Here is an 11,914-nt window from a genome sequence, read left to right on the forward strand (position 1 = left end):
GTCGCAAAGCCGGAAGTTTATGCGCGCCATGCACTCAAAGTCTAGTCGAACGTGCTTCGCGTGGCCACATGCAAAAAGGTGAGTAATCGATAATCTTTACGTTTTTATTCGTCCTTTAACATTTTTACCACTTCATTTTCTCGGCTGCATGTGTAGAATGCTAGCGCTAGTTCTTTATTTATGCCATACGAATGCATTGGAAAGAAAAAAGCCTGATATGCAGACGACCTAGCTTCGCTAAAAGTTCGTCTGCTTCCAGACAGCACAACATGAGTCTAAAACTTGTTTTACCGTTTCAAACGTGCAGATAATCTTTGCAGTTGATATGCTCAGCATCACAAATACAATTATGAAGTTAGATTAGAAAAAAAAAGTATATTATACTCAAAGACCGTGCGAATTGTTGATCGTGCTTCCAGTATGTATGGTAGGCGAATGCTGTCAAAAATAACTTTCCTGTTGCACTGTTCGGTGATGTTTTATTTATGTTTTTTATGTTATTGTCGCCATTGCTGACACTTTAGGCACTTCTCTGATGGAATGCTATCTCGATAGCCTTTATTTGATGCGTAAATCATTAATGTTATCATTTTGTTCTACAGTCACCTGCTTTCTGAGCGAAGACCTTGCTCTACACCAGTGACCACTGCGAATGAGACAAGAATGAGGTAGCATATCAGCAATTTCTATTAAAGGCTAAAAAAAAAAAAGTTTTCATAAAAAAGGCTTAATAAAACAAATCCCGTATATATATATATATGAGTTGTTCTTCAGTACTGGTGACCGAAAGGGGGAAAAGTGGTCAAAATTCAAATCTCTAGTTTTGTTTTTGAAATATTGCTTTTCATAAAGCAGAAATACTGTAGTATCTGTTGTACATAAGAAAACATCACTGGTTCACATGGTTCCTACATAATCTAACTTTTAAAGCTGGTTCTTGTGTGTCTGTGTGTATGTTTGTATGATGACGATATGACCCGAAACGGCTGCACGGACTGAGACAGGAATTGCAGAGAATGTTCTTTGCCACTCGAGTCGTGTCATAGGGTACTTTTGGAATAGCAAATTTGAAAGGATTCTTCAAAAAACGGCGGAAAACATTATATACCCTGTGAGCTATCGAGGATCCTCCCCGTCTGGGCTGTCGAAACATGGTCTTGTTAAAAGACGTTTTCAAATGCGGTTAACGGGGAGATACACTCGAAGCACATTTAGCGAAGTTATGTTGCCAAATCATCAAAGATCAACATTTCACTACACGGATCGATGCACACAGTCGAAATAGATGTGACTTTCACACGACCGAAGACTGCTTGCTAGCAGACTAGCAGACGACAAGATCTAAATATTTAGATCAGTGAGAGCAATCCGTTGAAGAACAGTTACTCCGCTTATTCGTCTTCAGTTAAGCTTATTTCCCCTGCCATAAGTTTCCTTGCAGATCTGCAGTCGCGTAGTGAAATGAACTAGTGTCATCGGAAGATTCTTCTCAGTCAATGATCAAAGCACAGTAAGTCAAGTTCTATGCTGACAAAAGTCACTTTCGGACAACACGACGATTGACTTAATTTATGAGCCCAAAGGTAACAATATCGACAAGAATGTACGCATTTGACATTAAAGGAAACATTCATAGACAGTTTCCATCTCACCAGATCTGCCAAAGAGCCGTCATTCGTGAAAAAAACGATGATTTTAATCAGACAGGTATCGGAAACAAGTCTTGGTCACCTGCTTTATTCCTTCCGAGGCGACGTGACGGCGCCACATTTGTTTGTTTATGGCTGTTTATCGCGAAACAACACAGTTGAAATTTGTGTGTAAAATACCACAAATGTGTGGTGAATCAGTTCGTCATCTGCGTTTCGATGATAATTCAGTCAGATTGGAGTTACTTTGAATCGAAGGCGAGGGTAACCTGCGTTATTTGTGTGACGGCGTGAACAAATTTGATTGCAATATTTTATACAGAAAGTAAATTTCAATGATTCTGGCTCAGACTTGTAGATCTGTTATGCAGTGTTTTGGTATTGTATCTGCTTTTCTGCCATGAAGCTCATTTGGAGTGATACGCTGATCGAAGTGGGGTACCCTATGTGGGACATCAGCCGTATGCAGATTACGCCTCAGAACACTCGCATTTCACAAAGACAACAATAATTTGCAACATTTCAAGAACTGCATCAGTTTTATTAGATACTATTTCAACAAAAACAGCACAAACACGACTATTATCAACAACACAGAACGGGAGGTAAGTCTTCAAAGACGCACCAAGTGTGCGTTCCCATTTTTGGACGCCATTTTTGCTAGCATTTTCACAGTAAATCTTAATATTTCCATATCTATTGAATGATTTTGGTATTTTATTTGATTGTGCCGATTCTCCTATCTCTCTGGCATGTACTGGGTGCTTTGTGACCAGTTTCTCCCCTAGACTGTATTGAAAAAATGCGTCCGTGTGAGCTGATCCCCACTTGTGACCAGTAGCAAAGAACAACTCATTTATATTTTCAATAAATCATGTTTCAGTGGAACCCCCTTTCTTAAGACCAACAAAATAATCTGAGAAAACCAGGTCTTAAAATGGAGGGTCTTAATAAGGGTGTTTCACTGTATTCAGGATATTATATAATAAAATATGCTCTACTACTTAAAGACAAAATTAATTAGCGTCTGGACAATTATACACACAGTGTCAATCCAACTGCTTTATTTAAGTTTATGTTATAAATGTATTTTTTTCCAGATCATGGAGCAGTAAGTTGTGTATCCTGTGTGGAGGCAGCCTTTATTCAGGGGAGCAGATCGTCATTCCGCAACAGAAGGGAAGAGACACCATACACAGAGTCAGTACCCAGCGTGGTGATTCAATTGTTGCTGCAGAGGGGCAGGCTGTGCATGTATGTTGTCGCAGTTCATATACAAACAAGCACAACATAGCAGCCTACCTTTGTGGGAAAAAAGATGAAGATACTGCTGCAAATTTGAACCAAGGACTGCGGTCAAAGAATCAGCCCTTTGATTTCAGGAAATGTTGTTTATTTTGTGGCATGCATGCAGAACTTGTTTCAAAACGAGGTCCAACAGTACTTCCTGTTCGCACTTTAGATTTTCAGAAGACCGTCTATAGAATCTGTGCTGAAAGAGCAGACGAATGGCCTGAAAAGGTAAAAGGCAAGATAGAATTCGTCTCGGACCTTCCAGCAGCTGATGCTTTGTACCACCAATCATGCAGCACCAATTTTAGAACAAAAAGGAAACTTCCAAAGTGCTTTGCATCAGACACTGACAACAAAAGACCAAAACAAGGAAGACCAGTCGATGAAAAAAGAGCAGAAGCGTTCAGAAAAGTTGTCAATTATCTGAAGAAAAAAAAACGATACAGAAGTCACCATCATCGACCTCATCAGAAAAATGAAAGAGTTTACAGGTGGTGACTGTTATAGTCACTCAAAGATGAAAGAAGAATTAAAGAAACATTTTGGTAATGAAATTATCATCACAGAAATGGATGGGAAAGCAAACGTGGTAACATTTCAGAGGACTACATGGTCTATTCTTCATTCCTTTTATTCGACACCTGAGACGACCGACGAAGAAACTCAAAAAGACAACATCATCAGAGCTGCTGCTGAACTTATCAAAAGTGACATTAAGAAGATAAACACCAGCAGAAAAGAATACCCAAGTCCAGACAGCACTTTCTCAATTACAGCAAACCTTGATTTTGTGCCAAAATCCTTGCAAACTTTCCTCGGAGAGATCTTCAGTGGAAAGGACACTGATGTGAAGGTTGCTTCAATCGGCCAAGCAATTATGCAAGCAGCTCGTCCAAGAATTTTAATTGCTCAACTGCAGATTGGTCTTGGAGTTCAGATGCACCACTGTTTTGGTTCCAAGATCCTGATTGACACGCTGTACTCCCTTGGATTCAGCTCCTCTTACAGAGAAGTAAAGACGGACGAAATGAGTGCGGCTGCCACCCAGGAGATAATCGTGCCAGCCACAGATGAACATTTCATGCAGTACATGGCAGACAATGTCGATCATAACACTGGAACAATTGATGGCCTGAATACCTTCCATGGAATGGGCATGATTGCTTCCATAACCCCGTTCATCAAAAATAGGTCGTCCATCGCTCTGAAAACAAAGGTTAGGCTGGAGGAGGTCATGAAGAAAGCCCGTGTCAAAATCAGTTTCTACGATGAGAGATGTGAAGGCCTGGCAAGTCTCACCTATGAGAAGTTAAGGACAGTCCTAGTTGAAGACCCTACCAAAGAAGTTGAAGTCCTATGGAAGTCAGCATGGCTGCTCAGTCCTCAGAGACCGTTCTGGTCAGGAGTAATGCAGGCCGTCCACAATGGTGACTTTCCAGGTCAGTCATCTATTGTCTTCTTGCCGATGATTGATCTCAAACCCAGTGACAAAACTTGTATCTATTCAACGCTGTTGTTTCTTTCTGCTGAAGCTAGGCGATACAACAAAACCCCTGTAGTCACCTTTTGATCAGCCCCTGTGGTGGAAGGCCCTCAGCATCATATCAGCAGAAGCAGCTTTCAGTGAGCTACGTTCTGTAGTTCTTCGGCTTGGTCCCTTCCACATGGAGATGAGTTTTCTCGCTTGTATAGGACATCTCATGGCGGAAACTGGCCTGTACGATGCACTATGCACTGTGTATGCCCCAAATGCTGCCAAAGCACATCGGACCTACCAGCAGCACCAGCAGCTCTTCTGAAAGTGATTCGGTGTGCATGCAAGACTGACTGTGACACAAGAAGATGCAGCTGTCGTAAACACGGACTCGTTTATTCGCCTGGTGTGGAGAGTTTCGACAGTTGCTCCAATTCCCCGTCCAACTTTACTGAATAAGGCGAGGCATATTGAGAAGCAGAGGTGAGAGAATATAAAAGAGTGTGCGTGTGCTTGAAAGCACATGCGTGTGTATTTTTCTCTGTGTGTGTGTGTGTGTGTGTGTGTGTGTGTGTGTGTGTGTGTGTGTGTGTGTGTGTTTGTGTGTGTGTGAGTGTGTGTGTGTGTGTGTGTGTGTTTATGCGAAAAAGCACTCGGATTCTATTTTCAACGCGTTTTGTGTCAACTACTGCCGTCATAGATATTAAATAGCTGCATTTCTGAGTCCTCTGAGCCGAGATCTTTCTAACGAGATGCAACATGATAGGCTTATCTTGGAGAACAAAACAGTGTCTTCTTCCACTAATGTATGACGTCACTAATATGCAAATTTCTCGATTGTGCCGATAGTTTGAAACTTAGATTTTGCACTGGGCACTAACCAGACTGTTTTGAGAACATTCCCGCAAAAACAAATTTTGTTGCAAAAACTGGTGGGTTGAAGCATGATTTTTGGCACGGTAACCGCACTATTTAGTGTCTACTGTTCATTGCTCCACCGTGGGAAATTCAGTCAACAGTGCACAGTTCCGAAGAAACCGATGCTGCTGTGCATAATCATTGATGCATTGACGATCGTGCATTGTCAATGTCACTGTCAGAAAAACAACAACTGTATCTTTCATCGTCACCACTACACAATGGCTCGTAGGCCTATTTTCCTATGACACTGAACACGGTTTCGGAGACACTCAGACAGTACTGCCTGGCCCATAGATCTAGATCTACCCTTGCTCTCACTTTCTAACAAATGTATTATTGCAATATAATCTGACACACACTCACACACCGAGGCGCACAAACGAACACACACACCGTGGCCGGGACACACAAACTACACGCACACAACGGATGAATCTTGCTCTTACCTGTTGGATGATCCAAACCGATTAAAATCAGCGACAGGAAGATGTACAAGCCAAATTTGTACAGTCGCTGATGTAAAAAGTGGAAATTTAGTCAATGTTCATAGCAAATCTCCCGACTCAAGGTAGATCGTGTCCCAAATCAGCTGTGCCGGTCACTTCACGACTTGTATTTGAACCCCCTCCAAAGCGCAATCAATGTTTCAACTTCTTTGTCGACATCATTCTTTGGTTCATGCGTCGGACTGCCGAATATTTGATTTTTTTGTACAGCAAAATCAAAGACTGTCATGGCGGCCGCCATTTGTGTTTTTGCAATAGTTCGAAACTAAGGAATTTGGTCCTCCTCGGAGGAGGACCAAATTTAGGCAAGTTAGTCACCAACTTAGGTCGGAACATTTGAAAATATCGTGCCATGCATTGCGCACTAGAGCGATAGTTTCGAACTTTGGATTTAGTTCCCAACTAGCTTGATAGTCTCCATTCATGCATTCCACTACAGATCTAAAAAATGTGACAGATCTAAGCAAGTGGACTTACTTGGTTTTGTCAAAACATTTGGAAGAAAAAGTAATGCTTTTTTTGAGGATGAAAGTCGCTTGTTCATTTCAATGCGTTATTCTCTCAGGTGCCAGGAGAAACGTTCCGAATAACTCTCGCTTACTCTATTACACATGTCGTGTGCACATTAGAGCGCTTACTTCCCTTTGCTTATTTGATCTCTAAACAACGCTCTGGCTCATTTCGGTACGATTCTCACAGATACTTTCGAAGCGAACCTGTAACAATGTGTGCGTTTGTGTGTTTGTTCTGATTAAAACCAGTCTTGATCTAAGGACTATGTCCAGTCAAGAATAAAAGCTGGTTCTTGTGTATGACTGTGTACGTGAGTGTTAGTTTGAGTGCCTTGGAGAATGATGAGCATATCAGATTGCGGTGATTTGCTAAAATACACATTATTCACGTACAATTTTTTAAGCTACACAGCATGTTTTTTTGTTCCGGTAATGTTTTGTTGTTGTAAGTTTAATTTGGGTGGTACGGTTACTACTATAGTTACAGCCTTAAATCACATTATTTGAAATTCAAATCAAACACTATTTACCCGGGTTTGATGTCTTAAAAATCGTTTCTTGAAATTGTTATTAAGAAATATTTCTGGACATTAAAATGCTAGCACAGGCACGAAAGTGATTTTATTGCAGGTGTCAATGTTTCCTGAATCTATTTATAGATGTGTTATGTTTGAATTGATATTAAGCAATTCAGGTGCCGTGTGGACATGGTACGGAAATATTCACTGTCCCGATTGACGGGTTTTAACAGCGAGGACGCAATTTTTGTGAAGGCGTTTTAGTTCTGCTTCTTCTTCTTCTTTTGCGTTCGTGGGCTGAAACTCCCACGTACACGTGTGCTTTTGCACGAGTGGATTTGTACGTGGATGACCGTTTTTACAAAACCATTTAGGCAGCCATACGCCGTTTTCGGTGAAAGCATGCTGGGTATTTTCGTGTTTCTATAACCCACCGAACTCTGCTTTGGACTGCACGATCTTTTCCGTGCGCACTTGGTCTTGTGCTTGCGTGTACACACGAAGGGTGATAAGGCACCAGCAGGCCTACACGTAAGTTGACCTGGGATATCGGAAAAATCTTCACCTTAATTACCCGTCAGGTGCGGCCGGGATTCGAACCCACGACCTTCCGCTTTGGTAAGTCATTTTTTTTTTCAAAATGATATTTTTTGTTCATCAAAAAGAAGAAATCAATGCGCATCTTGTGTGCTAATTTCTACTTTTTAGAGTGCTTAGATAAGCAGATATGAACAAGTAAGTCCACAACCTAAAAAACCAACTTTTTAAGTGTGCATGAATGTTTTGACAAAACCAAGTAAGTCCAAGGGGTTCCCAATGTTCCTATAATGATAGTTTTAAAATTCTTGTCAGACGACCCATACAGAAAATACGTCATTTTAAGTTTAGAACTGACAAATGACGTCATTTAAAGTTTAGAACACACAAATGACCTCTTTCGATAAGGCGAGACATAATGACGTCACCTTATGACGTTTTATTTTAAACCTTTTTCTTCTCTATCTATATATAATTATCCTGACGATCCTTGTCTCTCTCTCTCTCTCCCTCCCTCTATCCCTCCCTATATCTCTCTTTTCCTCCCTCCATCTCTCTTTCTATCCCTCCCTACCTCTCTCGCTATCTCTCTCCCTCTTACTCTCTTCTTCCCTCCCTAATTCCTCTTTCCCTTTATTTCTCTCTCTCCCTCCATCCTCCCCCCCCCCCCCCCCCCCCTCGACCCTGATTTCTTTCCCCTCTCTCACTCTCTCCCTGTTTAGTCTCTCTCTCCCTGTTTAGTCTCTCTCTCCCTGTTTAGTCTCTCTCTCTCTCTCTCTCTCTCTCTCTCTCTCTCTCTCTCTCTCTCTCTCTCTCTCTCTCTCTCTCTCTCGTGCAAATTCGTAATGTTAACGTTATTTTCACTGTTTTGTCTTTTATCTTGACAACACTTCTTCTTTAGCAGCCATGCTTGCACCAAATCTAGCACCCCTACTAACAAGTAAAATGCCGCAAGAATATTCGTATTGACTTTGACGTCATACTGGCAAAAACATTGCATTCTGATTGGTTATAGCGTCATAAAGGTTCTTGTGATTGGTGGATGGACTTACTTGGTTTTACCAGCAAATTGACATGTAATGTTTTTTGAGAAATGTTTGAAGTTGTGGACTTACTTTTCTATATCTCCTTATCTAGTTATTTTACAAAGTCAAAATTTACACACAGGCTGCTTCTTGATTTCTTAGTTTTGATGAACAAAAAGATATCATTTTGGGGAAAAAATGGACTTACTCGGTTTTGTCAGCACATGGCAGATGTACTTTAAACAGTTTTTAAGGTGTGGACTTACTTTTGTATATCTCCTTATCTATTTATTTCACAAAGTCACAATTTACACATAAGGTGCGCCTTAATTTCTAAGCTTTGATGAACAAAAAATATCATTTTTGAAAAAAATGGACTTACTCGGTTTTGTCAGCACACGGCAGATGTAGCCTACTTACAAGGACACGACTGCCAACCAGTCTCGGCGCGCTCAAAATAATAATGACCGAGACTTTCAGTACTTCCTTCGCGTGACCCTCTTACGTCATAATGTGACGTCAATGTAATGTGACGTCTTCAAATGTTAGAGTTTCTACCACAGACATACACACGCACAGACGCACGCACGCACGCACGCACAGACAGACAAAGTTACGATCGCATAGGCTACACTTACGTGAGCCAAAAAGTTAGCCTATCTCTTGGCATTTACAGTTGAAAGTAAACACATCTATATGAGGTCCTGGCTGACTGAAACCCATCGACAGAGACAGGACTTGGTGTCGGACAAAAAATGAACTCATTATATGAAAAGTGAAAATGATCTTTCTGTATTTCTGAGTACGTTCTCGATTGAAACACAACGTATCTTTACATTTCTTAAATCAGAAAGAATCAAAGATTACCGATTCCGTGTGTCGTTTTGCAAATTCAGTGTTATGTATATTTTTAAAGCATAGTCCAGGCTAGGTCAAGGGCTGTTAGAACAACAATCAATATGATGATCTATGAACATGTTCGTTTGCCACAGTGCCGACTAAACTTTTGTTTGCAAAGGGATATGATGTTATCACATAAATATAAAAACAACGACAAGGAACATGCTTACACGACTCGCCTAATCCACTGCGTCCCCAACCCCTACCCTCTCTTTTCGTAAAACAAAAACAAGAAAAGCAAATGCTTACACACGACTCGCCTTCGTTACCCACGCCCCTCCCTTAACCACCTTACCCCATAGAAGACGCCCTCCCTTTTAAAACCCCCAACAAGACATTTTTCAAAACCCTGTTTTATAAGATATTCTGTTCATAACATCAGTAAGTTGACCCTCATCTTAAGACCTGATTGTCCTCAGGGTTTTGTAGGTCTTTAACCTTCGCCAGTCCGGGTTATCGACTACACACGGAAGACATCGTGGGGTCGTGCGGACCCATGCTTCTCAAAGATGCACGCACGCTTTTCCTTCTTTGAGAAAAAAAATTGGTCCGCACGGCCCCACGATGTTTGTAGTCTAAATTTGACCCTCGTTTGTTGTTATTACTTCTCGCTGACATTTTAGGACATAAGGCCCCCCCCCCAAAAAAATAGTCTGTTTACGGTAACCCGACCGACCCTATTTTTTTCGCGCGACCCTAGACTTTTTGTTGGCATTTGGGGAGAAAAAAAATTGTTTTTTTTTGCAAAATAACGTAAAAATATGGTTTTTGGGACCCAAAAAAAATAAAAATAAAAATAAAAAATCCCGACCTACCGACCCTATTTTTTTGGCCTATGTTACCGTAAACAGACCTATTTTTTGGGGGGGCCTAAGAGCTTTTTAGGAGCCTGGGGCATTCTTAAAAGCTTATTACAAAATTCCAACTAGTTTAAGAGATATTTGCAAGTAAACACCCTTCTGGGTCTAGACGGACCCACGGCCACCGGCGAAGGTTAAAGGAGGATTCCACTACATATGACCCCACCCACCACTTGCCACTTACTTTCTTCACTAAATTGAGTTTTGGCTAGCCAAAACAAAATATGTCTACTCAGACACGTGACCTCATTTTTGAAACTAAAACATCATAACATGATGTCATCAACAATTGTCTACCCAAGACTTAAGAAACCCCAGACACTAAGCTGTGCCCTAATCAAACAATATAACATCACAGCTTGATGACCTCAAGACTTATTTCCTCGATAGCTCAGTGGATATTTCAGGGGTGAAAATCTTCTCCAGCAAACATTTCTTTTCTTTATTTGGTGTTTCTCGTTTTCAACCACGAAGGTTATATCGCGACGGACCAGCAAACATGTTCATGCTGTGACTCTGACATTGTGTGCAAACAAGCCACATTTTAGTCATGTCTGCAGGTTTTATTCAACTTTACTTGTGTGAAACTTGGAGGTTTTTGCTCCCAACATACCGGTAACCAAGACAAAATCAACGTAAAGGTTTCATGAACATGACTCCGCTTAGACCTTAAAATCTGACGTAGGTCATCCAAACTAGGGTCATGTTGGCCGATTATTAACTGTTCCAAGTTTGAAAGCTCTATCTTTAAAAACGCCTAAAATAACGTCAATGTGAAGTTATCATCAATCAAACATGACCCCCTGTGACACAAAAACTTGACGGGTCAATCAGACTTAGGTCAAGTCGGGACATTATCAAACCCTAGCTCTAGCTTTGAAAACATCCAAGAAGTTTTTATGAAACGAACATGACCCCGCTGTGACCCCAAAATTTGACAAGGGTCAACCACACTGGGGTCATTTCGTGGGATCATCAAACCCTAAAAGTATTCAAAGTTTCAGAGGTGTAGCTTGAAACACATCTGAGATAACCTCGACGTTAAGGTTTTCGTCCACGGAGGGACGGCCTTGGCGGCCGTCCAAACAGACGGACACATATGAATCATAATACTCACCAATTACTCAGATGAGTCAAACATGCTGTTCCAGCTTCATAACATAATAATCAAGAGAACGTTCACGTCCGACTAATTGATACAAACTTGATTTTGATTTGACGGGTATCAAGCCATTTAGTTATTCAACCCTAAGAATATTCCACCCGTAAACAAACTTACTTGCACCACCCCAAACCATTACCTAACACCTGACATGCTCAATATCCTCGAAATGTTGAAAACAAGTATTTTGTTTTTACATGAGGCATAATATTTTACTAATTTTCTTGACCAAATTGAGTTTTGGCTGGGGGAGACAAAATATGTGTACATACTGAGACATTTGTATGACCTCATTTCAGACACTATGACATCATAAAATGATATTGTCACCACTACTCTAGGCAAGACTAAAAGGCCCCAGACACCCCAAATCAAACAATGACACCATATCTTGATTGGCTCAAGACTTATTTTCAGATAAGGATATTTTCAGGTGTAAACATCTCCAGCAAGCATTTGCATGGTGTGCCGGACATTTGACAAAAACCAGCCAAATGTTGTCATGTCTGATAATTATCAAGACCTACAATTGTAATAATTTTGGAGGATTTTGCTAA

General features: G+C 40.9%; 1 long non-coding RNA gene across 1 annotated transcript in view; it reads right to left on the bottom strand.

Annotated features, from left to right (window-relative positions):
- LOC138975193 (uncharacterized) overlaps positions 1 to 6,286 on the bottom strand; it is a 13,566-nt gene extending 7,280 nt beyond the window's left edge. Inside the window, exon 1 of the long non-coding RNA XR_011458541.1 lies at positions 5,784 to 6,286. This is a non-coding gene — a long non-coding RNA (uncharacterized lncRNA). The remainder of the gene's footprint in view (positions 1 to 5,783) is intronic.
- Positions 6,287 to 11,914: the final 5,628 nt, after the last annotated feature.

The sequence above is a fragment of the Littorina saxatilis genome, linkage group LG9, assembly GCF_037325665.1.
Source record: "Littorina saxatilis isolate snail1 linkage group LG9, US_GU_Lsax_2.0, whole genome shotgun sequence".
Taxonomy (NCBI): domain Eukaryota; kingdom Metazoa; phylum Mollusca; class Gastropoda; order Littorinimorpha; family Littorinidae; genus Littorina; species Littorina saxatilis.